The sequence below is a fragment of the Phascolarctos cinereus genome, unplaced genomic scaffold (genome assembly GCF_003287225.1).
Source record: "Phascolarctos cinereus isolate Bilbo 61053 unplaced genomic scaffold, phaCin_HiC Scaffold_4;HRSCAF=312, whole genome shotgun sequence".
Taxonomy (NCBI): domain Eukaryota; kingdom Metazoa; phylum Chordata; class Mammalia; order Diprotodontia; family Phascolarctidae; genus Phascolarctos; species Phascolarctos cinereus.
The window spans coordinates 326,543,353-326,570,940 of NW_027555847.1; the positions used below are offsets into that span (position 1 = coordinate 326,543,353).

Sequence of the window (27,588 nt, forward strand, 5' to 3'; positions counted from 1 at the left end):
TAGAGGAAAAACTGAGAATAATGCTAAAGGAGACTCAAAAAAATACTGAAAAAAATAACACCCTAAAAAATAGCCTAACCCAAATGGCAAAAGAGGTCCAAAAAGCCAATGAGGACAAGAATGCCCTAAAAAGCAAAACTGACCAAAAGAAAAAGGAGGTCCAAAAGCTCACTGAAGAAAATAATTCCTTAAAAATTAGAATGCAGCAATTGGAAACTAGCAACTATATAAGAAATCAAAGCACTGTAAAACTAATCCAAAAGAATGAAAAAATACAAGAGAATGTGAAATATCTCACTGGAAAAACAAATGACCTGGAAAACAGATCCAGGAGAGAGAACTTAAAAATTATTGGACTATCTAAAAGCCATTTTCAAAAAAAGAGCCTTGACATCATCTTTCAAAGGAAAACTGCCCTGATATTTTAGAACCAGAGGGCAAAATAGAAATGGAAAGAATCCACCAAAGAGATCCTGAAATAGATCTTCAAAGGAAAACTCCTAGGAATACTGTAGCCAAATTCCAGAATTCCCAGGTCAAGGAGAAAATATTGCAGGCAGTCATAAAGAAACAATTCAAGTATTGTGGAAACACAATCAGTATAATACAAGATTTAGCAGAGTCTACATTAAGGGACCGGAGGGCATAGAGTATGATATTCCAGAAGGCAAAGGAGGTAGGATTACAACCAAGAATCACCTACCCAGCAAAACTGAGTATAATCCTTCAGGGTAAAAAATGGTCATTCAATGAAATTGGGGACTTTCAAGCATTCCTGAAGAAAAGACCAGAGCCGAATACAAAACCTGACTTTCAAATACAAGACTCAAGTGAAAACATGGAAGAGGTAAACAGGAAAGAGAAATCATAAGAGACTTATTAAGGTTGAACTGTTTACATTCCTGCATGGAAAGATGACATTTGTAACTCATGAGTCCTTTGTCAATATTAGGGTAGTGGGAGGGAAAAAAATTATAGATGAGTTGTAGATGAAGGGGGTGATATCTGGAAAATAAAATTAAGGGGTGAGAGAGGATTATACTGGGAGAAGGAGAAAGGGAGAAGTAGAATGGGGTAAATTATCTCACATGAAACAGACAAGAAAAGGCTTTTACAGTGGAGGGGAAGTGGGGGAAGGTGAGAGGGAATGAGTGAATCTTATTCTCAGGATTTGGCTTAAGGAGGGAATAACATACACAATGGAGTATGGAAATCTATCTTACCCTACAGGAAAATAAGGGGGGAAGGAGACAGGAGAGCAGTGGGTTGATAGAGGGAAGAGCAGATTGGGGGTGGGGATAATCAGAAGCAAACACTTCTGAGGAGGGACAAGGTCAAAAGAGAATAGAATAAAGGGGGGTGGGATAGGATGAAGGGAAATATACTTAGTTTTTCACAACATGGTTACTATGGAAGTGTTTTGCATGACTACATATCCATAACCTGTAGTGAGATGCTTGCCTTTTCAATGAGGGTGGGTGGGGAGGGAGGAAGGGAGAAAATTTGTAACTCAAAGTTTTAAAAACATATTAAAAAAAGAAAAAGAAAAATAAATTTTTTAAAAAAGGAAAAAAAGCTTAAAAAAAAGTAGAGCCATAGAAAGGTCATTTTTAATATAATAAAAAGGATCTATCTAAAACCAAAAGTCAAGTCATTGTCTACAATGGGAAAACACTATAAGCTCTCTAAATAAAAACAGGCATAAAGCAAGAATGACTCTTCTCCCTACTATTATCTGGCACAGTTCTAGAAATGTGATAGCACTAAGAATAAACAATGGCAAAGAGGAGACAAAAACCACATATAGTTTTACTAGTACTATTATAAGTACTATTAAAAATAATTACAACACGGATAAATATCTGGGAGTCCATTTACAAAGAAACATTCAAAACCTCTATAAATAAAATTACAAATTGCTTTTTAAAAATGACTTAATTGAAGAATTATTCTTTAATCATTAACACAGTATTCAGATTTGGTGCCATACCAAACTAGTTTACAGAGCTAGCACAACAAAAATAAAAATTAATTTGAAGGAACAACAAAAGGTCTACAATCTCAAGTAAAATAATTTTTAAAAGCAGAAATTTTAAAAAATCTGCTTCAGAAAGCTGAAAAGGGGAAATGGCACTTCTAGACTTTACACTACAAAACAATAATCAAAACTACTTGGCAGTAAGTAAAGTTACTCAGTAATGAAACATTTACACAGGAAATGAGATTTACCATAGGTAAGAATCTGAAACAATTAAATTAAATAACCCAGTGTTTGATAAACTAGGCAATACAGACTACTTAGGGAACAGTTCCATATCTGGAATGTGCTGAAAAAAAACTTGAAAGCAGGCAGAAATCAGGTTTAGATCAAACTCTTATACCATGTGTCACAATAAGCTCAAAACAAATATAAGACTTGAATATAAATGATCACATCATTAAAAAATTAGAAGAGAATGAGAACAGATATTTTTCACAACCAATGACTAGGGAGATAATTTTTCTATGAGATCATAAAAGAAAAAATTTTGATTACATGATATTGAAAAGCTTTTGCAATAACAAAATCAATGTAACAGGGGTAAAAAGAAAAACTATTGACTAGAGGGGAAGATCTTTGTTTCAAATATCTCTGATAGGAGTTTGACAGAGGCCTAAGACATCTAGAAAATTAGCACAAGTACATAAGATCAAGAATCATTTTCAATGTGTAAATGGTCAAAGATAAACTATTCTAAAAAGAATTATGTTATTAACAACTACATGAAATTGCTCCAAATCACTAATAATAAGAAAAATACAATAAAAACAACTCTGAAATATCACTCTCTCACCCAGCAAGTTGGCAAAGATGATCCAAAAAAAAAAGGGGAATAATCAGTGTTGGAGAAGCTACAATAACATGGTTACAATAATACATTGTTAGTGGAGCTATGAATTTGTCCAATCATTTTAGAAAGCAATTTGGAATTATGCTAAAAAAATTTTTTTTAATTAAAATGTCTATACTCAGAGATCCCACACTAAGGCATATACCAAAAGGAAGCCAAAGACATAAAAAGAAAGTTTCTATACACTCCAAAATATTCACTGCATCACTTTTTGAGTAATAAAGAACTGAATACAAAGTTAGGTATGCATCAGTTAGTGGGAGATGACAAACAAATAGTGGTAAAAAAATGCTATCAATGGAATATTACTGTACTGTAAGAAATAATAAACATGAAGACTTCATAGAAGCATGGGAAGACGTGAATGGATGCAGAGTGGAATGAAATAAATAAGCAGATAACAAGACCTCAGAGAGAGCTTCTCTGGCCACTTTTGCCCTTCCTCCTCTACTGTCTCTGCTGGCTGCAGGATACGAGAGCTGAAGACATATCCGACTCCTTAGCAGAGCCTTGGGGCTGCCCCATCAGGTCCTTGAGTCAGGAGTACCCAGGAAGAACATCAGCATTTTCCTGCCCAGTCACACGGACCATGCAAGCAGCATTCCCGAACCTCAGTTAGACCCAGCCAGAGAAGTTGCTCCCCACTTCTTTTCCCTGCACAGGGTCATGTATCTGTTTTAAAGGAGACACAGTACAAAGTCTTTGAATATACAGTTAAGAGCCCCAGTGAGCCCACGAGTCCCAGGGTATTGCTGTTCACTAGGACATTTGGCTCTGCCCATTTTCTGCCTCAGACAGTCAATGGCTGCCCAAAAGGATCAGAAGCAGTGGGGCTCCCTTCAAACTGTCATGGCAATACAAAGTACACAGTGTCTTTTTGCAAAGGAAATGTCTGTCCCTGTGTCAACATTTAAGTAACAAGAAAATCTCTGTGTGTGCATGTGCGTGCATGATCATATAGCTCTGCTCAGAGATATGCGTCCTCCCAGAGAGAACAGCAATAAGCTCCTCTCCCCAACCCTTCCCCAGACTCCATGTCTCTGACAGGACCATGGTAAAGCCATTGTGATAAGGGGCCAAGTGATCTTGTTGCTCATGAAGTGGAGGCTGCCATGAGTGGGATTGGTAGCCATGCAGCCTGCCCCCTGGATAGGGAAAGATGGTCTCTTTTGCCTTACAGCATGAGTGCATTTGTCAGGGTTTCTATGTTTTTTAAATAAACTTGAAAAAAGAAAAGAAAAAGAAAAGAAATAAATAAGCAGAGCAAGAAAACAAAATCTATGACAACAAAATGAATTTTCACCTCAGCTCCTAAAAATGGTCCTCTAATTGGGTTTCTTATACTGTCTCACTTCTTATTCACTTTATCACCCCCACCATTCAAGCTTACCACCCCACCAATCAAGAGAATTGGCCCTTTTCAAGGTTACAAAACCTATTTTAATTGCCAAACCCAATGACCTTTTCTCAGTCCTCAATCTCCTAGAACTTTGAACAGCTTTTGATACTGGCAACCACACCCTTCTCTCAGGACTTCCACAACATAGCCCAGTCTCCATTCTACTCAGAGACTTCCCAGTTTCTTCTGCCTGAATCAATCATTTACCTCTACTCCTGTAAGCATTATTGTTGTACAAGGAGTTTTCTTGGCAAAGATACCAAAGCAGTTTGCCATTTCCTTCTGTAGCTCATTTTACAAATGAGGAACTGGGGCAAACAGGGTTCAGTGAGTTGCCCAGGGTCATTCAGCTAGTAAGTGTCTGAGGCCAGATTTAAACTCAGGGTTTTCTGACTCCAGGACCAGCACTCTATACAGTGAGCTCCATATTCCCTCTATACTAGTTCCCAGATAATTACAAAATCTCAGGTCTCTCTTCTCTTCCTCCCCTCCCACCACTACTGCCATCCACCCCCAACTCCAATTGCATACAGCTAACAAGCTACCGGAACTCACCACATAATGTCCCGTCAACAGTTCAAATTCAATAGATTTAAAATGTAACAAAATCTATTCCTACTCCCCAAAAAAATTATCTCCCCCAAATTTCATTATTTCATGTACTGTGTACAAAGTAACAGCAATATTGTAAGATGATCAACTGTGAATGGCTTAGCTATTCTGAGCAATACAATGATCCAAGACAACTCTGAAGGACTTATGATGAAAAATGCTATCCATCCCCAGAGAAAGACAGCTGATGGTGTCTGAATACAAATTGAAGCAAACTTTTTTTTTGATAGGTTTTTTTTGTTTGTTTGTTTTTGGTTAGGCAATGGGGTTAAGTGTCTTGCCCAGGGTCACACAGCTAGTAAGTGTTATGTGTCTGAGGTCACATTTGAACTCAGGTACTCCTGAATCCAGGGCCGGTGCTCTATCCACTGCACTACCTACCTGCCCCCCAAACTTTTTTTACTTTAATTTTCTTGAGGTTGGTTTTTTTAATCTATGTTTTCTTCCACAACATGACTATTATGGAAATGTTTTGTTTGTATGACTACACATGTATAACCTATATCGAATTGCTTGCCTTCTCAATGAGTAGAAGTGGAGGGATGGAAGGGACAGAAATTGGAACTCAAAGTTTTAAAAATTAATGTTAAAAATTGCTTTTACATGTAAATGGTGAAAAAATACTAAATAAACAAAAACATTTCATTATTTCATTTAATAATGTTCTATTCACTATTCTTCTAATCACCCAGATTCACAATCTTAGAATCATCTTCAATTCTTCCCTCTCATCCCAAATTCAATCATTTTCTAGCTTTTATTAATTCTATACCCACAATGTATCTCCCATCCATCCTCTTCTCTTCACTCACACTTCCATCATCTAACCTACCCTCATCACATCTTGCTCCCAGTCTCTCTTCCCTTCCAAGCAACTCTCCACACAGCTGTCAAATTGACATTTCTAAATCACAGGTCTGACCATTTCACTTGCCTGTTTAAGAATTTTCAGTAGTTTAGGGTAAAAAACGTACTCCTCTGCCTCTCATTTAAGGCCTTCCAAAATTTACCTCTCTAGAATTCTTCCATATTTTTCATATGCTCTGAATTCTAGCCAAAATAATCCTACTAGTTGTTTGTGATGGAGGAGAGTTGAAAGTGTGTTGAATTTAGAGTGAAAGAATTTGGGTTCCAAAACCTTTCTGTACCACTTAGTAGAAAGTAAGAAGGGTCAAATCATTTAACAATTTCAAGGCCTCCTTCCTCATCTGTAAAATGAGGGGACTGGACTAAATGCCTTCTATGATCTTAAACTCAACATCCTATCTCTGGCCTTAGTGTCTTCACACAAGCCACCTCACATACTGAATGTACTCCCTAAGAATACATTAAGAATCCCTAGCTTGTCATACTATATGCTGACAGAGAAAGAACTGGTTTTGTTTGAATATAGACTGAAGCATGCTATTTTTCCCTTTCTTTCTTTTTCTTTCTTTCTTTTCCTTTTGAATCTTCTTTTACAAAATGACTAATATGGAAATGTTTTACATGATTGCACATTTATAACCTACCTCTGATTTCTTACCATCTCAGGAAGGGGGGTGGAAGGTATAGAATTTGGAACCCAAAACTTTTTTTTAAATTATTTGACATGCAATTTGGGAAAAAATATACATTAAAGAAAAAAAAATAATTCCTAGCTTTCTTCAAGTCTCATCTGAAATCTTTTCTGCTTCTGCCAATTGTTAGTGTTCTCTCCGCTAAAACTGCCATTTTGGATATGTTATATTTTTTTCCCAGTAGAATATAACATGCTTGAGGGCAAGAAATTATTTGTTTATGTAAGTGTATTCACAGCACCTACTACAGGGCCATTCGAAGATAACTTAATAGTGATAATTTGAAAAATTATTTGACATAAAGAACAGAAAACCTTGTTTAATGAGCCTCTCCTTTAATTATTAATATCAAGACATGTCTGTCATCCTAATAGAGGACATCCAATAAAGAATATAAATGGAAGAGGATTTACCTATCTAATGAAGTCTTCTAGATGTACCTGTTTAAAGGTAACATTTAAATGATTACACCAAGCCCTCAGAGCACAGAAGGAGCCTATTAAATGAGGTTCATAATCATTTACAGAGGTATAGAAGAACTATAAAGAACTTAAGAGTTCCAGCCCAATTTCAAAGAGGAAACAAAGATTTTGGCCCAACTATCTACAAAGTAAAAACCAAATCGATGTTAACATACCTATTGTTCAGTCTACGATATCCACTCGGGCAAAGAATGCATAATGTTGGTCCAACATACATATTTTGGGAAAGGCACTGAAGACAGATTAACAAACTAGAATTAGAACTGAATAGAAGGAAAAGTGGCTTTTATTGCATTTTGGGAAAATGTTCAGCACCTTCAGTGCTAGCAAGTTTCTCCCTAAAACAAAATCTCATTTCTTAAGGTGAATATTCTTTCAATAATGATATGAGGCTCCAGATCATTACATACTAGTCTCTAAGGAATCAAGATTGCACACCACCAAAAGGTACATGATAGATAGAAAAAACCTCCAACATATAATTGACAATGATTTTTGCACACACGAAGTAGTATAAAAAAATATCAGAACTATATGATCAGAAAAAGTAGTGAGCCAGTCACGGGCAGAAATGAAAGATAACAGATGAGCGCTAGTGTATAAATAAGCACTACATTGGCACCCATGAGGTGTAAAAAGATCTAAAGAATAGTTCCCAATATACCACACAGGTGGACTACCTGTGGAGGACATGGTGAGAGTCAGATGAGAAGACATTAATAAAGTTGTAATCTGTACCTTTGAAAGCAATACTCACAATAATGTGAACTCAGATCCCCTGAAATACTATTAAGTATTATTCAGGAATCTTCCTTTGGAGACAGGTAAATGGGATTGTTGCTGGCCATCCAATTTGTCACTAAGACAATCAGCCAACTGACACAAGTTTCTATAATATACAGTGCCTGTAGATCATAGCTGGTCATACCAAGCTAAAAAGCTTCAAAAACAGGACAACGTGATGAATGAAGAATGTACATTATATCAAAGCACCTACTCAGAGGGGCTCATCTACTTAGAGTGGCCATGGGGTAATTACTTTTTTCAGCAATTTTTTTAGCCATAGCAATTCTAAGACTCTAACACCAGTCAGAGGAATTGTAATCTACACTAAAGGAAAAAACTTCTATGCACATGAAACCATAGATCTTTGAAGTACTGAAGAATTATCTCTAATCTTAAGGTAAGTGACATAAGGGTGGTAACTGTAAAGTACAAGCTTTAAGATGATTATATATACTGTTATAACATGTTCAATATGGTATAGCAGAAAGAGCAACATGTACAAATTGTTTTTACATGCAAGTGGGAAATAAGATATAAGACAATGGGGAATAGAAATCTATCCTTCCCTACAGGAAAATAGAAAGGGAAAGGGACAAGAGAAGGGGGGAGGGGTGATAGAAAAAAAGGACAGATTGGGAGAAAGTGTATTCAAAATGCACATTGTCTTGGGGTAGGGGAGGGTAGAGATGGGGAGAATATTTGAAACTCAAAAATCTTGTGGAGGTGAATGCTGAAAACGAAAAATCAATCAATTAATTAAAAAATATATGTATATAAAAAAAAGAAACCAATATGGTGTGGTAAATAGGGTGAATGATTTGGGGAGTCAGAAGATCTGGAATTGAATTGAATCACCTGGCTCTTAAACTTACTAGCATGTATTAGTTTTTCCTCACAAGTCAAATGGAAGTGATATAAACTGTATCAGTCATATTTGACATATTAGATCATAGAATCAACCTCAGAGTCAAATTCCATCTCTTAATCTAAGACAGGGGGTTCTTAACCTCTTCTATGTCATGTAAACTAATGATACTATACCACCATCAAAGTATACAACCTTGAGTTGCTTTTCCTAGTAGGAAAAATATTTGTATGTTTTGAGTCATCTCTTGAGTAGTCTTCCTTTTAACCAAAGATATACATTTCTAAGAGAACTGGTCAGTATATGGACTCTGTGACCACTGAACAAATTAAAGCTAGTGGGCCTATATGGTGGAAAATAGAAACTGGGAAGAATACACAAAACATATACAATTAAAATAGACGCTAGAAGGCTAAAATTCACTATATACAAATTTAATTCTCTGCAAAATGACTTTAAAATTCCAGGCCTACAACAGAAGCACTTACTATTTCTTATAACTAATTCCTTTGCATCTTAATATGTTTCCAGAGGAGAAAATAATTGATGGTGTATTAAAGGAATATTAACACTTAAAAAGAATAGTTTAGGAGGGAATATGACAGCTATCTTCACATATTTGAAGGACTAGAATGTGGAAGAGGGGTTAAACTTATTCTATGCAAGTCCCAAAGTGTAAAAGTAGTAAGCCATTTTATTATTCTAATCCACAGAGAAACACAAAGTTCTTCCTTAGAAATAACAAAGTATTCTACCAATACCAAGGCTTGTTCCAGGAATCAGTGAATTCCTTATCCTAAAAGATCATGGAAGAGATAGTTGCATTGTGTGGGTAGATAAGATAAATCATTCAGCATCTAGTAAGCATTTACCATCTGCCAGCACTGTGCTAAGCATTTGGGATACAAACAAAGGCAAAAAACTATTAGGCAACACCATAACTATATATAAACTATATACATACAAATATCTTATATTTATAAAAATACAACTATATAAACAACTATAAACGATAAAGACAAAGCAGTGCTGGACCACTGGAATAATTAGGTACACAATACACTGTAGTAAATGACCATAGTAACCCAGTGTTTGATAAACCCAAAGATCCAAGCTTTTGAGACAAAGACTGCTGGGAAAAATGGAAAACAGTATGGCAGAAACTAGGTATAGACCAACATCTCACAACATATACCAACGTAAGGTCAAAACGGGTGATTTACAACTAAAGAGTGATGCCATAAGCAAATTAGGAGAGCACAGAATAGTTTATCTATCAGATCTATGTAGAAAGGAAGAATTTAGGACAAGAAACAGAGAGCATCCAAAGGCCTCATGATGGAAAATGCTATCCACATACGAAGAAAGAACTATGGACTTTGAATGCAGATTGAAGCATACCATCTGCTATTTTTTTTCTTTTGTTGTGTTTTGTTTCCTCTTTCTGATGGTTCCTCCTATTGGTTCTAATTATTACTTACAACACCACTAATGTGAAAATGTTTAATAAGAATATATATGCATAGCCTTTGTCAGATTGCGCACAGTCTTGGGGAGGGAGGAGGAGAAAAATTTAAAACTCAAAAGCTCATGGAAGTGATGGTTGATAATTCAAAATAAATTAATTAATAAAAAAAGAAATAGAGAGTGTTACAAGATACAAAATGGGTAATTTTGATAATATTAAAGTTTTTACACAAACAGAACTAATGCAACCAAAATTAGAAGGAAAGTAGAAAACTGGAGGAAAAATTTTTACAGCAAGTCTCTCTGAAAAAGGCCTCATTTCTCAAACATATAGAGAACTGAGCCAAATTTATAAGAATGCAGTCATTCCCCAATTGATCAAAGTCTAAGGATATGAAGAGGAGCTTTTCAAAAGAAATGAAAGCAATCTATAGTCATATGAAAAATGCTCTAAATCACTATTGATTAGAGAAACACAAATTAAAATAACTCTGAGGTACCATCTCACACCTATCAGATTGCCTAATATGACAAAAGAAAGGAAAATGATAAATATAGAAGGGACATAGGAAAACTGGGATACTAATGCATTGTTGGTGGAACTGTGAACTGATCCAACCATTCTGGAGAACAATCTGGAACTATACCCAAAGGACTACAAAACTGTGTCTACCCTTTGATCCAGCAGTACCACTTCTAGGTGTGTATCCCAAAGAGATTTTTTTTAAAAGAGAAAGACAAAAGGGAAAAGGACCCATTTGTACAAAATTATTTATAGTAGCTCTTTTTGTGGTAGAGAAGAATTGGACACTGAAGGGATGCCCATCAACTGGGGAATGGCTGAACAAGTTGTGGCATGTGATTGTAATGAAATATTATTGTGCTCTGAGAAATGACAAATAAGATGATTTCAGAAAAACCTAGAAAGACTTTGTTATAGCTGATAACAAAGTAAAATGAACAGAACCAAAAGTACATTGTACACAGTAACAGCACTATTTTATGATAAAGGACTGTGAATGACTTGCTTATTCTCAGCAATACAGTGATCCAAACAATCCCAAAGAATTTCATCAATCCTATGATGAAGTATGCTATCCGCCTCCAGAAAAAGAACTGATGTCTGAATATAGACTGGGGCATACTATTTTTCATTTTTCTTTTTCTTCCTTTCTTTTTTTGTTCAAATCTTCTTGCACAGAATGACTAATATGAAAATGTTTTACACGATTGTACATGTGTAACCTATATCAGATTGCTTACAGGGAGGGGGAAATAGAATTTGGAACTCAAAACTTTTTTTAAAATGCTAAAAATTGTTTTTACATGTAATTGGGGAGAAAATAAATATTATTTTTTAAAAAACACTCTCAAGAAGCTCATGGTTTCAACTGAGGAGATAGCATGCAAACAACTACAATTATCCCTTCCACACCTCAATTTTCCCCACTGCAATTTTGACATATTGCAGGTTGGCATAAGAAATTAAATGGGGGGAAAAAAGAAATTAAATGGGAATTTTGGGGGAGTTTTGTGGAATCCACAGACAGATACAAGAAGGTCAGCAGATGACAAAGAAAAAGTTTGGAAACTCAGAAATGCATAAAATATATGTACAGTAATGTATAATACAGCCTACGACCAAACACTTAATCCAAATTTTACAACATGTATTATAACATCCCACAAAAGAAAAAGAAAAAAATTTCAAATTTCTCCCCAGTACAAAGGGAGGGCCAAAAAAATTTTATGCAGGTTTTCCAGATCACAGGGGCTCTGTACTCCCTAACCCCCATGATGTAGAAGGGATAAGTATATACAAACAAATATATACAGTATAAATAGGAAATCATCATCAGCAAAGGCACAAGCATTAAAGGGGATCAGCAAAGGTTTTCTGCATAAGGTAGGATTTTATCTGGGTCCTAAAAGAAGCCAGAGAAGCCAGAAAATAGATATGAGGAGAGACGGGGAGTTCTAGGCATGGGGGGGACAGCCAGGGAAAAATGCCTGGAGTAGGGAGATGAAGTGTCTTGCACAACAGTAATGAAGTGTCACTGGATTGAAGAATACCTGGGGAGAGTAACCCATAAGTCTGAAAGGTAGGAAATGGCTAGGTTATACAGATGGCTTTAAAAGCCAAACAGGATTTTATATTTTGTCCTGGAGGTGATAGGAAGCCACTATCACTGGAATTTACTGAATAGTGGACAAATACTTGAGGCAGGGACACCAACCAGAAAGCTACTGGAAGATGATATTAGATAAACGTTTCCTCCTTCAACCAAGAGCCTTGTTAATTTAATGAACTTTGCTTCTTCAAAATGCAATTTAAAACTATACAATCAACCGATTGTTATTATGGATAAGAGCAGCTATATATATCATATTATCTTTTCTATGGTAAAAGATATGAATTCACTTCCTGCCCCCTCCCACCCTCTCCAACTATTCCCTTTCTTGCTTTCTATGAACTCTTTCAAGAGTTTAGCGATTAAATGACAAAATAACCAATATTAACACATTCTAACACTCATCAAACACTAGAAAAACCCTTTGAATTCCTCAATTATGGACAGCTACTAATTTTGACAGATCGATTAGACAGATATAGATATCAGAGGTATATAAGATAATAATGAGAGAGAAAGAGAGAGATATGGATGTGTATATGAGACAGACAGACTCACACTGTAAGAACTGACAGGACTACTCAAATAGCTATTAACAATAATCCATAGCTTGGAAACTTAAAACACAGAGAACAATCTTAATAATAACACTACCACAAAAGACAGTAACTCTTCTTCCTACAAAGCACAGCATCATTATTCCTTTAATTGGTGTATTCTAAGACAAAGCTGGCCAAAGACAATTCTATTCCTATAGACAAACAAAATAAAGTCAGAGGCTATAGTGATTCCCTCAAGAAAAATCAATTCCAAATACTGTCACCATTTGAATTATACTTCTTTGAATACAAAAGCAAACACAGAACCAGGCAAAGAGTAATGAAGTTTAACATTTCTAACTCTGCAAGGCCTTGACAGAAATAAAGTTCCTAAATGTTTTCCATTTTTTTACATAATTGTTCCTTTCAAATGCACTGTTAACCCTACTTTGTCCTTTTATTCAAATTTCTATTAGGAATTATTTGTACTGAAAGACTATGTATTACCAACATATCTTCTGATTCCATTAATTCCATATTTAGTTGAGTGGTATGTAGGAATTTCCTGCTGAACCTATTTCAGGTTCCATTTTAACAGTTCCATCACTGGTCAATTGCCAATTTCACAAATCATATTCTGAGAAGTCTATAAAAGCTGTCCAATTTTCCTACATACTCAAACTGTAATTAAAAAATAATATGGGGGTGGGGGATGGAGCTTTCAGATTCCTGTTTTTGCCCAAGAGTTTTGAACAAGATTAAGAAAAACAAGTTAAACAACATTCATTTATTTCACAGGCATTTACTGAGTATCAAAGTGCAAAGTATTGTGCTAAGTAGGCACTAGGGGAAATACAAAATTATTTAAAACAGGGCCCCTTCCCCAGTGCAACTTAACAGCAGAGGAGCAGTTTATTTCAAATGAATGTAGAGTAGAAGAATGTAATCTAGACTTCTTAATTTACTTTTAAGTTATAGTGAAATGGTGATTTTGGAATTATGCAAATACAGTGATTAAATGTACATACCTTGTAACAATGGTCCCAATACTGGGCCTATGCCCCAAGGAGGCCACTGATAAGAAGAAAGTCCCCATATACACCAAAAAAATATTTATAGCTGCACTTTTTGTGAAAACAAAGAATTGGAGGCAAAGTAGATGTCCAGGATTTGGAGAATGGTGAAACTAATTGTGGCATGAGAACGTAATGGAATATTAAATATGCTGAAAGAAATGATGAAAGTGATGAAGACAAAGCAGCATGAAAAGATCTACATGAACTGATACACAGTGAAATAAGCAGAGCCAAGAAAACAATATATACAATAACTACAACAATATAAAAGTTAAGAATGACCAAACAGCACACAAAAAAAATGAAAGTAAATATTGCAAAAGTATAAAGAACAAGCATAGCTAGAAAGAAGACAAATGAGAAGACACTCCCAACCCACCCCTCTGCAGAAGGAGGAGGTCTGTAAGTGTTGAACACTGCACATAGTTATAGACTTTTTCAATATACTGATCAGTTATGCTGATTTTTTCTCCTTTTTTCTTATCTTTAAAAAATATTATCTGTTAAATGAGATGGGTCTCTGGGAGACAGGAATACTGGGGGAATATGGAGATTTAAAAAAATAAAAGACATCAATAAAAACTTTTTTTTTAATGAAAGTGATTCAAACACTGGAAAAGGTCCCTCAATTTAAACATGAACAATTGAGCGGCTGAGGGGGATGGGAGGCGATGACAGAGAGTCAATCCAGCAAAATCAAAGTCAGGATTACCAGTAGAGTCCAAGTACAAAACATAAACCAGATAGGAAATTCTGGATAATCCAGGAAGATGCCTTTGGATGCTAAAGGAGACGGGTTGCAAAAGAAATATATGAAGCAGAGGATATACCCTTCTACACACTACACACTGAGAACTCTTCAATTTGTCTTCAGTTCTGAGGTGGCAAGTAGTTCAGTGGCAAGCAACTGAAAAAAGTTTCTACTACAAGCTGTATTGCATGATTGAAGTGTGTGTGTGTGTGTGTGTGTGTGTGTGTGTGTGTGTGTGTGTGTAAAAAGGTATAGGACATCAGGAAAAAGAAGGTGGGCTATCAGTTATTTTGATTCTGAATATAAGTTAAGCCTACAGAACAATTTAAAAAAGTTAAATGTTTATTAAATACTATGAACCCAATACCATATAAGAGTGACATGGGGAACACAAAATAGGGAGTCATGATCTTTGCCCTCCATGGGCCTACAATCTAGCTCTTCAGTTGACATGACAATGATAAAAAAATACAATTCACTACAAGTAATCTCTAATGTAAAAATAATTTTATTCCAAAGTTATGTAAAATTTAAAAGGAGAATGAATTTTTCCAAAAATCAATGCCATATGTGGTGATTAGGCCAATCCAAAAAGTCTTATTGAAATACAAAAATAATCTAAGGCTTAGCCTTCCCCACTTCAGCTACTGAACAAGTTAGGTCTATCTATCCAGTACAATGTAAACTCCTTGAGAGCAGACCTTCTGCCTGGGTACCCTCAGCTCCCAGCCAAGTGAAATGCACATAAGCATGCACTTAATGTTTGTATAGTATGAGAACCATTGTTTCCTTTCTGAGCAACTGGAACAGGACTTTATAAAGTCCAAATCACTGGTGGTAGCTCCTATGATCTGAGGCAGGAGCTTCAACTAAAAAAGGAAGGGAGAAAGTGGACCAAAAGGCTCTTAATCAGGAATAAGAAGAACCTATGACTTCTGCCAGTGTCAATCCCTGAGAGTACTTCTCAGTTATCCCTTTCTGTCTCTCTTAAGGCCCCAGAAATGAGCTCTCTCCCATTTTCAATAATACCATTTATTGCTGACCATGGTTTCTACTCTTTCCTAAACTGGAAGACAGAAAATCTCGAAACTTAATTTATTAAGGGCCTACTATATGCAAGGAAATGTAGATGCAACTTTTTAAATCCCCTAACCTCAAGAAGATTACATTCTACTGGGGAAAAGGTGTTACAAGTCAAACACATGTGTATGTTACAAGGAAAACCGAGGAGAGAGAAAGCACTAATATGTGGGTGTGAGGGTAAAGATAATGAAAGACAACACCTGAGGCCTGAAGGAAGACAAGGATTCTAAGGGGTAGAAATGAAAAACAGAGTACTTTCCAGACTTAGTAAATGACTTACAAAGGGGGCAGGAGATGGAATTTAAAGTTCAGGGAACCAGTGGGACACAGATTTCATAAAGGGCAGTAATGTGAAATAGGCTAGGAAGTGAGGCAAGCTAAACTATGGTAGGATTTCAAAATGCCAAGCCATATAAGAAGTTTGTATTTTATCCTAAGGCTACAAGAAACTACTGATGGACATGAAGCTGGAGCATGTCGAGAGTTAGGTCTCTCATCCAAAAAGAGGCCTCTCCTATTACCCTTCTACCTGAATAATTCTAGTAATAGTGAAGTCATTATTTTGCAACATAGCCCATTCCATTTTCGACAGTTCTAATTTTAATGACTTTCTTCCCCTGCATTGACTTGAAATCTGTCTCTTCCTAACTTGGACCTACTGGTACTAATTTTGTCATGTGGAACCATACAAGCTAAGTCTTGTTCCTCTTCCACTTAACTACCTTTAAATATGAGAAAGGCAGTTATAAAATCTAAATATCTATTTCTCTGGGCTAAATATTACAGATTATTCACCCCTTTCTTCACGTAGGTGTTAGGATATTAGATAATTGGAGTAATTTAAAGTAAACTGTCATCCTATGGTGTTTGCAATTCAAAAAACAATAGTAAATCCAAATAAATTTCCAGAGGAAGCTATTAGTGAGCAAGTCCAATCCTTCTGGTTCTCATCTGCTACAACATATAACACATGAAATCTGAATCCACCACACTTCTATCTACCCAACTTCATCAATTCTGCAAGAAAAGAGGTGGCTGTATAACGTTGGACATATGCACTGTTTTTATTTCCTTAGATCTCTGGTGCCCTCTTTCCTTTGGCTGAGAAAGTCGAGCAGTTGCTTAAGGCAACAATGAAGAATAACCTAACTTCCCAAGAATTACCTGTGGCCCTCCCACACTTCAAAGCCACACACTTCAGAGCTATTAGGAATTTCCAATCAGGAATGTTCCACCAGGACCTGAAAGTCAACAAGTCTTAAAAAGAACTTTATATTCTGTCCCATTCCCCAAAGCATTCTTCTTTACAACTCCTACACAATTTCACATATGGTTCAAAACCATGTGGGTAAACTTGGTCTCTTCCCTCTTACTCACAGTGTGGTACAGTACAAAAAGTTCTGGAGTCAGAGGACCTGACTCCAGAGGACCTGAGGTCAAAGCCCACAAATGATATTTGCTGCTACTGCCTATGGAACTGCTGAACAATTCACAAGCTCTATTTCTTCATCTACAGAAATGAAAGGGTTAATATAGAGAGCCAAGTAAAAAATTAATTGAAATAAAAACTTCAGCAAAGTTGCAAGACATAAAGTAAAACCCACAAAAATCATCAGTATTTCTATATATTACCAATAGTAACAGATAGATAAAAATTACAACACAAATTTATTTATTCGGTAGAATACCAAACTACCAAAATAATACTTTAAAAAAGCAACTAAAAATAACAAAATCAATCTGGAAGAACAAAACATCAAGAATCTGAAGGGAAATAATAAAGAGGAAAGAAGCCTAGAAGTACTAGACTTCAAACTATATACCACAAAGCAGTTATCATCAAAACAATCTGGCACTGGTTAAGAAATAGAGAGATCAGGGGCAGCTAGGTGGCGAAGTAGATAGAGCACCAGCCCTGGAGTCAGGAGTACCTGAGTTCAAATCTGACCTCAGACACATAACATTTACTAGCTGTGTGACCCTGGGCAAGTCACTTAACCCCACAGCCTAGCCCAAAAAAGAAAAAAAAGTGTAAAAAAAAAAAGAAATAAATAGAGAGGTCAATCATTTGAACAAATTAGGCATACAAGCTTGCAGGTCCCCAGCACATCAGTGAGATCCTGGAATAACACAATAGTCAATAATTCAAGAAGTAACAGAACTAGCCAAGAACTTCCTTCTAAAAATGCACAGAGCTCAAATCCAAGGTCAGGAAGTAGCATAGAAGAACAAGCAAACAAAAAAAGCAAACTGAACTGAGAGTGCTTGGGGGAAAAACTGGAAAATAAATGAGAATTATGGAAGGAGAAAGAATTGGAATGGGAATTAATAGATTAGTCCAAATGGTACAAAAAACCCTGCTCAAGCAACAAACTCCTTGAAAATTAGAATGGACCAAAGAGAAGCCAATGACTCCATGAGACAACTAGAAATATTACAACAAATTTAAAAAGCTAAAAAGAGAGAGAGAGAGAGAGAAGACAAAGAAGAAAATGTAAGGTATCACATAACAAGAACAACAACAGTGGCCAAAACAGAGATTTCCTGATTCTTATTTTAGTATTCATATAAAGACAGCCTTTTTTAAAAAAAGAGGTTATTAAGATAACATTCTGGTTGAAAAAATATGAACTTAACGTGAAGGATGTATCCCTTAACCCAGGGGCCACAACAGATAAACTAGTTACATTTGATAACTATAGGTACCATCTTATTGGCCAAGCATTTCTTCTACAATCTTGTTCTAATTTGTATATTTGCTGGCAGAAAATCACTAAGTATTATATATCTTAGTTACTTGGCAGATAATTTTTTCTTGGTATCCAAATGCGGAATAGATTGTTTTTCCTTTTCAACACCAAATTCAGTTCACCAACAATGTCATACTTATAATATCTCCCCTATTGCCTATTAAGATCCTTCAGGCCAGCAACTATTTTTCACTTTTGTATCTCAACCATATTTCACATATGGGGTGTTCAGGGAGAGCAAGCACCTCTGGTGCAAGGGCTTGCTGAACCCTTTTCAGTGCTGCTCCACCTCACTCAACTCTCACCTGTGGCCCCAAGAAGCTGTAGCATGTGCAGCAGCTACACTCTGAGAAAACTGTCTCAGCAGAAGGGCTAAACCAGGTTGAGGATAACTGACAGGCCTCAAATATGGGGGATGTTTATCCCAAGCATGTGAAGACATCCCCCCAGCAGAATGGATGGATGAGAACAATTTGTTCCAATGGCTAGGAAGGCAGCCAAAGCAGGTGCTGTGGAACACTCAGCTTGGTCAGACACCGAAGAAGCCAAAGTCATCCACTTCATCCCAGGCCATCACCCACCATCTTGACTTTGTCTTGCCACTGGACTTCAATGACTGGAAAAGAGAGGCTGACAACTTTGTGCAACTCTGCTTCACTTAAATCCAATTCATGCTGGAGTCAAGACTTCACCCTGTAATGTTACTGGTCCCCTTCCAAAACAAAGGACAGGCAACAATAACAACAAATGGTCAAAGGATATGAATAGGCAGTTTTCAGAGGAAAATTAACAATCATACAAAAAAAATGCTCCAAATCACTAACAGAGGAAAGCAAATTAAAACAACTCTGAGTTCCTAGTTCATGCCTATCAGATTGGCTAAATTGGCAAAAAAAAAAAAAAAGGAAAATGACAAATGCTAGAGGGACTGTGGAAAAATAGGTACATGTAATGCACTGTTGGTGGAGCTGTGAACTGGTCCAGCCATTCTGAAAAGCAATTTGGAACAATGCCCAAAATATTATTAAACTATGCATAACCTTTGCCCCAATGATGCTGCATACTAGAGCTACACCCCAAAGAGAACAAAGAAAGAGGAAAATGACTCAGGTACAAAATTAATTTATAGTAGTTCTTGTAGGGGCAAATAACTGGAAACTAAGGGAAGACCCATCAATTAAGGAATGGCTTGAAAAAGTTATGGCATAAGAATATGATGGAGTACTATTGTACTTTAAGAAATAATAAATGAAATGGTTTCAAAGAAACCTGTATGAATTGATGCAAAGTGAACCAAGCAGAACCAGAACAATTCATAAATACAAATACTGTAAAGACAACTTTGAAAAACTTGGAAACTCTAATCAACACAATGACCAACCACAATTCTGCTATTTACCTCCAGGTAAGATAGCTGATACACTCAAACTCAGATTGAGGCTTATCGTTTTGGTGTTGTGTTTGGTTTTGGACATGGCCAAAGCAGGAATCTGTTTTGCTCGAAAACACATGCTCTATACAGGTTTTGCTTTTCCTGCTTTCTCAATGGGGGTGAAGGGGGGAGGAGGGAAGAGGAGGAAGGTGGGAAGAAACAATTTTGGACCTGAAAACAATTTAATGTTTTTAAAAAATTATGCCCAAAAAGTTACAAAACTGTACAAATTCTTTGACTCAGAGATACCACTGCTAGGCCTATATTCCAGAGAGATCAAGAGATGGGGAAAAGATCTTACATATTAAAAAAGTATTTAAAGTAGCTCTTTTTTGTAGTGGCAAAGAACAGGAAACTGATGGGATACCTATCAATTGAAAAAAGGATAAATAAATTACAGCATATGAATATAACAGAATACTGTACTATAATAAGTAAAGAAGGTGACAGTTTCAGAGAAACCTGGGAAGACTTCTATGAACTGATGCCAAGTGAAGTGAGCTGAACTAAGAGAACAATTAAAGACAACTTTGAAAGACTCAGGAATGCTGATCAATATAGCAATCAACCGCAACTCCATAGGACTCATGAAATAAAACATGCTACCTACCTCCTAACAGAATTGATAGACTACTGACTGAAACTTTTTTTTTGTCATGACCAATGTGAAAATTTGTTTTGCATGATTACACATGTTTATAAAGGTGGTTCTGTTTTTCTTGTTTTACCAAAGGGGGTAAGACAGGGGAAATGCGGGAGAAAAAATATATGAATCTGAAAAGAAAATAGAATCCAATAAAAAAAAAAGGGGCCCCCAAAGGATCCATTTCCAACTATGCTGCCTTATAGAACCTTTTGCAAACATGAGCTAGTTATGAATATTCTGGGAGACTCCCTTGCAAGTGGGTGTTTTTAAAGCTTCTCTTTGACTCAGAAGCCATAGGAAAGACCGAAAAATAAAATCTGCTTCCAGGATGCTGAGGCTGGGCTAGAACAAGTCCACAGCAAGCTTTCTTTGGAGGGGCAGCCTTTTTTGACTGATCTTCATCATCATATGAATCACCAGTGATCTTCCAAAGAGTTTTCAGTAGTAGAGAGAAATCAAATACTCCATTATAGGAGAGGATCATTCCCTTTAAACCTGTTCCTAGCAGAGGAAGAACACAGTTAACTGTCAGAGCCATTCTCACTCACATAAAACTAGAACTCAAAGGCTATCTTCTCCAATATGTAAGCCCATAAAAGGCAAGAAGTGGAGGTTTTTCCTATATACTTTTAAAATACATGTTTATTTCACTAAGATTCAATAAATGATCAAATTAGAAAGAACCTGAAACCATCTAGTCCAACCCTTAAACGTGAGAAAACTGAGATCCCAAGAAACTAAATACCTATACAATGTCACACAGCTAATTTGTGGATACCCTGTAACAAAAACCAAGATCTCAAGACTCCCCGCTGAATATTATACCAAAAAGATTTCACTGTTGGTGAATGAAGTATTTCACAATCCCAAACAAATCTTCCAGATAACTAAAGTTTACCCTCTAGGGTAAAATTTTTTTAAAAATTTAACCAAGTGTATTATGTATTCCCATGTCTTCTTAGAGTACAATGAATACAATTTAAGCTTTTCTTAATGACCAAAGGTCATTATAAATTAACTATTATATTGAGATATAATGCAATGATGGCCCCAGGGACTCTTTAGCCCAACTAAGTGGGCAAAGTCAACAATGTTGTTTCATTTGTCTACTTTTCTATAATTTTTCTCCCTCTTCTCCCAGCATCTCCTGTCATTTCTTGCTGAAGTCTGTTTGCTTCTCCCAAACACCTCAATTTTCCTTTTAATTTGCTACTTCTAATCTGATATGAACTAGGAAGCCAGAAAAGCCAGCTTATCAGAATTCTTTGTAAAGTCAAAATTAAATAGACTGAGTTTTAAAAGTTCTCTTATAAAGTATAAGCTTTATTTTACCATAATGGTGTGTCTACTATTTGGGCTGCTCAGATCGTTTTTAACTTATCCCTAGATTTCTCCACTGTCTCCTGGATAATTCAAATCACTGAATAAGTGATCTCTGGATAAATATAAAATTACTGTGCTTATTTATCATCACTATATATCTATATAGTCTAGATAACTCTTTAAGACTCTAAGTTGAAGAACTGCCAAACCACATTGGTAGATGGAATTTCCTCATCCTGGAGTCCCCTAGATCAATAAAATTATAGTTTCAGTCTCAGAACCAACTTGTTTATAGCACCTATTTTAGATTACAAGACATGAAGTGGCCTGTATCTTCTGTTATATTCCTGATCCCTCTGTCCTGCAATAATGTCTGGTATAATGTTTTGAGATCTTCTAGATGAGGGCTACTTAGCCTGAGGTAACTGAACTTGCTTGCTTTATAATATTTTAATGTGTATTTCAACACAATTGGTTTCCTTTATAATCCTATGTTTGTTACTACATGCATTTAAAAACATTACTCTGAGATGGTCCATAGGCTTCACCAGACTGCCAAGGGGGTCCACAACACAAAAAAGGTTGAGAACCCCTAATCTAGTCAAACTCCTTCATTTTATAGGGGAGGAAACTGAAGCCCAGTGAAGTTCAGTAACTTGCCCAGCATCACCCTAGTAGTTGAAATTCTTAAGGTAAGAATAATAATGATTTGACATAGAGACAAACAATGTTATCTTGGAAGTAATAATGATTTTTTTAAAAAGACATTTTAAAAAGACCTGAGGAAAGAGAGATCAAAATATAAGGCGACCTGATGTCACACTATTCCTGACTTTCCAGGAGTTTACAATCTAGATAGGAAAACAAAACACATGCCAAAATGATGGCAAGTTACTATGGTAAATCATAAAGGAGGTATTTAAATGAAGAGAAGATACAAAATCAGATTAGTTTGGGAATCGAAGCCTCCCTAGAAGAATTTAACAGAACTTTGAACACAGCAAAGGACATGGAACAGCGAAGAAGAGGTAGGTAAGCAGCAATTCAGGTGGAGAAACAAGACAGTTCACAGAGAAAGCAAGCTGGTGATATTCAGAACACTGAGCAGAGAAAGGGAAATGAAAATGACTGTCAGATAAGGCAGTCAGAGGAAGAAGAGGGAAAGGAACTAGGTAGGGTAACAACTGAAGTTTCTTATGTTACAGAAAGGGAAAAAAAGTCAAATGATCAATTTGAGTGACAGAAGGAATGGACCTGATAACATGATTCTTAGGATAGCAACCTAGGATGAAACAGAAGATAAATACATGGCATATGCCTAGAAAGAGGAAACGTCTAAGGAGAAACAAAATTCTCTCGGAATAAGCTTGGAATTTGAACTTATAAAAACCTTTATTAAAAAGCAAAAGGTATATCAATTATACTTTCTTCTTGGTACCTAGCATATTACGAGCATTAAGTAATTAAATTATGTTCCAGATTAAGAAGTCACATGCCATACCAAATATTGTCACTCATGTTAAGAAAATGTAAAAATGCATCTGAAAGAGTAAGCATTCTAGGGGTTTATGTGTATCAAAGGGTGTTCCAGGAGAAAAAGAAAAAGTGGCAGAGAAGGGTTAAAGTGCAAGGAACAGAAATGAAATAACAAAAAGCAAGGTGGAAATGGATTGAAGTTCATTAGGAAAATCATTTCAGTTTCAATGGCAAATTGGGTTAATAATTCTTGTTCAAATCTTTTCATTCTTGCATAGGAGAAACATACACAGTTTACACTTATCACAAGGAGTTAAATGAAATAATTAAGATCATAGATTCAAAGCTGGAAAGGACCTTAGAGGTCTTCTAGTACAACCCCCCTCATTTTAAAGATGAGGAAATAGAAGACCAAAGAGTTTGGAAAATTTGCCAACAATCATACAAGTTGCGAAGTGACAGAGCCCAAGTCCTCCTACTCCAAATACAGCGATCATTCCCCCACAGTATGGTGCTTCCATCTTCATTACTAAACCCAAAACAACTAAAACCACAAAATCAAAATTTGGCTTCCACACTTTGGAATAAGGTTTTTCATGCACTCAAATGTTAGGATGACATATCTAAAACTGCAAACTCTTCTTTATTACTTAACACTCAAATCACATTAACTAGCAAGTGGAAATAAATCAACATTTAAATTTTATATTTTCAGTAAACCAAATAAAAATCACTGACTGTATTCTGTGCATCTTAAGCAAAATTTTCAGGGATGTCTATCACTGATCAAATACTCCAAAAGAATTCAAGGATGTCTGTCACTGATCAAATACTCCAAAAAATCTAAGTATTTATATACATTTATATACATTTGCATTAAGCTTTGAGACCATTTTAAAACATTTGAGCCACTGCATATAACTGGTAACAGTATTTAGGACAAATGTAATTTTTGTAAATATGCTCACACAAAAAAAGGAAGAATCACAAAATGCTAGAAAGTAAAGATGGAAGGGGACTCAGAAATGTCAGGCTCCTTTATTTTACAAGTGAGGAAACAAGCCTAGGAAAGTTAAGTGAATTGAGATTGTGTCTACTTTCTACGTCCAGGCTGTCAGAAGAAGAAAATAGTCTCATAAACTCATCAAGCTAGAATCCAACAAGCTTAATGGACCTGTGGAGATCTAAGACCTATAGTTACTGAGTGAACTATGCTTTTATTAAAGGGGAAAAAAAGGAAAATAGGAAACATGACTACAGAGCTGGTCTCTAGGTAAGACCTGTAATTCAAGCCAACTCTTGGACACACACCTGGCTAAGTGACTTGGAACAAATCATCAGTGGCCTAGGAAATTCTACAGTTTATAAACTGCAAAGTAATGGAGGTTCTGCAATGATACATGGAGTTTCCTACCAGAAAAGGGGAGAGGGGAGGGAAGGAGGTAAGGAACATTTATTCAAATAACAGGAATAACACTTGGTTTGAAAAGTTCTTGACTCAAAACCTTGACTCTTTATTTGTGGCTCCCCCAAAAGGAGATAAACAAAAATTACATTAAAAAAAAAACAAAAACTGGTTCACAGACTTACTGCTTGATATAATGATTTTCTTCTGTAAGTCACCAGGACAGAGAAACAAAACTTTGCAAAGTACTCTTTCTTTGTAAGAGAACTGCTGCTCTATTTAGGCTTTGTTGCTTTTGTGCCAAGGATGTGCCATATAAGGAATCCAAGTTCAATGTCATTTATTTTGTTGGGCTTTTTCAGATGTCCAGGAATAACCTCTTTGGTTAGCTAATAATACATTCAAAAATCATAAAGAAGATCAGTTGTGCATTTTATACTGCTTGAAAAGGTAGTTTGATTTAATACTTACTTACTTGCCCAAGTAACTAGCAACAAAATAACTATCTAGAAAGAAAAGGCTCTGATAAAGGCCAACCTTAACATGTAGCAGTAAAATTTTAACATTTGTCTTTTTGCATTTACTACAGATTAAAGCTATTGGGAAAAAGTAATAATACATTTGATCAACATATTTTAAACTTGGACTTTCTTCTTTCCCTAAGGAAGCTACCATCTTTTTCCTCAACTGACACAAATTATTTGAGATTTGATAAATAAACTAAATATCAAGTGATATTTTAAAGGGTAATTACCTACAGATTTTTCCTTGTATTCAAAAAGACAATCTCTTTGCTCCTTAGCCCTCTAAGTACTACTGAGACAAGTTTAACTAACTACCCTTTCACATTAACAAATTCGGATCTGCTGAAACCCAAGAACCAACTGATAGAATCTATTAAGTCTACTAATTGTTTTGAACACTTAGACTGAACTAGGTAGCCTCTGACATCCCTTCCAACTCAGATTTTGTGACTTTAAATCAGTCTACAATAATTTTTGCCATGCTTTTTATTAGTCCAGACTGCAAAATTAAATTTGATAACTCTCACTAGAAAGAAATCCATTTTGTAATATATTTATGCCAAAATGGTACAATCCTCAAAAAGTCAATCTTAATAAATACCAGAAAAGTTGTGTATAAACGTGTACTGCGGCTGTCATACAGATAAATAGTATCAGAGGCTTATCAACCTAGTTGCAGGTGTTTTTCAAAACTTACACTTCCCTCTTTACTCGGAAGAACAAGGAATCATATCCCTTATTTCCACTCCTTTCTAAACTGGGCACTAACAAGAAAAATCCGATTAAGGTAACTGTCTTTTAACAAACTCGTGAAGTAATTCTTTATCATATGGTTCTTCAAAGGGCCCAAATAAATGCCCTCTCCTGCAGAGAAGAAAACGCTGGCTAAATTTTACTAAAATCTCTTTAAATCTCATCCGTACCCCATAAATAAACAAGGAGTTTTTGTAGTTGTCACTGTGTTAAAAAGCCAGCAGGCGCACGCACGGCGACTGTCAGGAGACCTAAACTCCCCGAGAACTTAACTTGAACGCCCTCGAATAGTTAACAGTGTAAACAAACGTGGCAGACAATCTCTTCGGCAAACCACCGAGGAGCGACATCTTCCTAACTAATTGGCAAATCCAAAGTTGCTAGATTCAGCCCACTAAAAACAAAAATCTTCGGAGAACGCATTTTAGGAGCGACCAAATTACCTACTTCGGGACTTTGGGCAGAACAAAGGAACCCTAAGTCTTCAAGAGCTTAAAACACACACACACAAACACACACACACACACACACACACACACTTTGTGTTCCCCCCTTTCCCCGGATTCCTCCAACCTCTCCCCTAATAATGCGACACCAGAAGGTGAACAAGAGGCAGCCCCGATATTTTACAGATCCAGGGCGGTCGGAATTCCAAAGGGGACGAGGAGAGAAAAACCCTCCTCTAGCTCGGGCTCCTGCTCCCCTCCCCACGTCGCCCTCTAATTACCTCTCCGGAGTTCTCGGCCTCTTCTTCAGGCTCCCAATGGGAGCATGATGGGGGGCCCCTTCTCCCCAAGACGCTGCTCCCCCTCTAGCCCCCGCGGGGTCTTTTCTCTCGGTGAGGGCGGATGTGAATGGGGATGCGGGGGCGGCCTCTCGCAAGAGGAAGAGGAGACTGGCGGCTTCTGGGGTAGAAAGGGGGTGTCGCAGGCCGGTTTCCTGGTCTCAAGTTTTGACACGAGTTTCCCAGCCGCCCCAACAAAGATCCCCCGAGGAAAAGGGGAAGGCCAAAAAAAAAAAAGTTTTCTCTCGTGACACCGCCCGGAATTACTGCATGAAACTCACTTCCTGCCCGGGCACAGAAGCTGAATCCAGGTCCACGCACGGGAACCCGGAAAACCAGCTCGACCAAAGCCGGGGAGCAGAAGGCGGGCGGGGGGGGGGAGGTGTCTGTCTCTCCCGCCGCCGAGGACCGTCCGAGCCCCGGCCACAGAGATGGACGATCGGAATCCAGTCGCGCGAAGCTGCCGAGTGCGCTCGCGGTGCGACCAAGCCGACGACGCACCCCACTGCGGGCTCCTCCCGGTCCGGCGAGCGCGGCTACACCGCGCCCCTTCCTCTGCCGCCGCGGCCCTCGCTAGGCCAGCTCCCGCAGCCGCAGCCGCAGCCGCAGCCGCCGCCGGGGTTATTGTCTCGACCGCGCCTGCCGCGCCCTTCGCCCGCGCCGCCACCGCCACCGCCACCGGGGTCCCGAGTCCTGGGAGAAAGAGGGAGGGGGCAGGCACGCGGGCCGGCCCCCGCCCCCGGCCGTCAGTCCGCCCGGCCCGGGTCTCCGTCCCCTCCTCCTCCCCACCCCCTGCCCTCGCCTAGGGCTCGCGGCTTCCCGCCCGTGCCCCGCTCCCGCAGCCCCGGACCGC

General features: G+C 37.3%; 1 protein-coding gene across 1 annotated transcript in view; it reads right to left on the reverse strand.

Annotated features, from left to right (window-relative positions):
- Positions 1-26,987, reverse strand: part of ERBIN (erbb2 interacting protein) — a 185,428-nt gene extending 158,441 nt beyond the window's left edge. Inside the window, 1 exon segment of the mRNA XM_021007253.2 lies at positions 26,679-26,987. The gene's annotated coding sequence lies outside the window, so the exon portion shown is untranslated.
- Between the last annotated feature and the right edge of the window lie 601 nt (positions 26,988-27,588).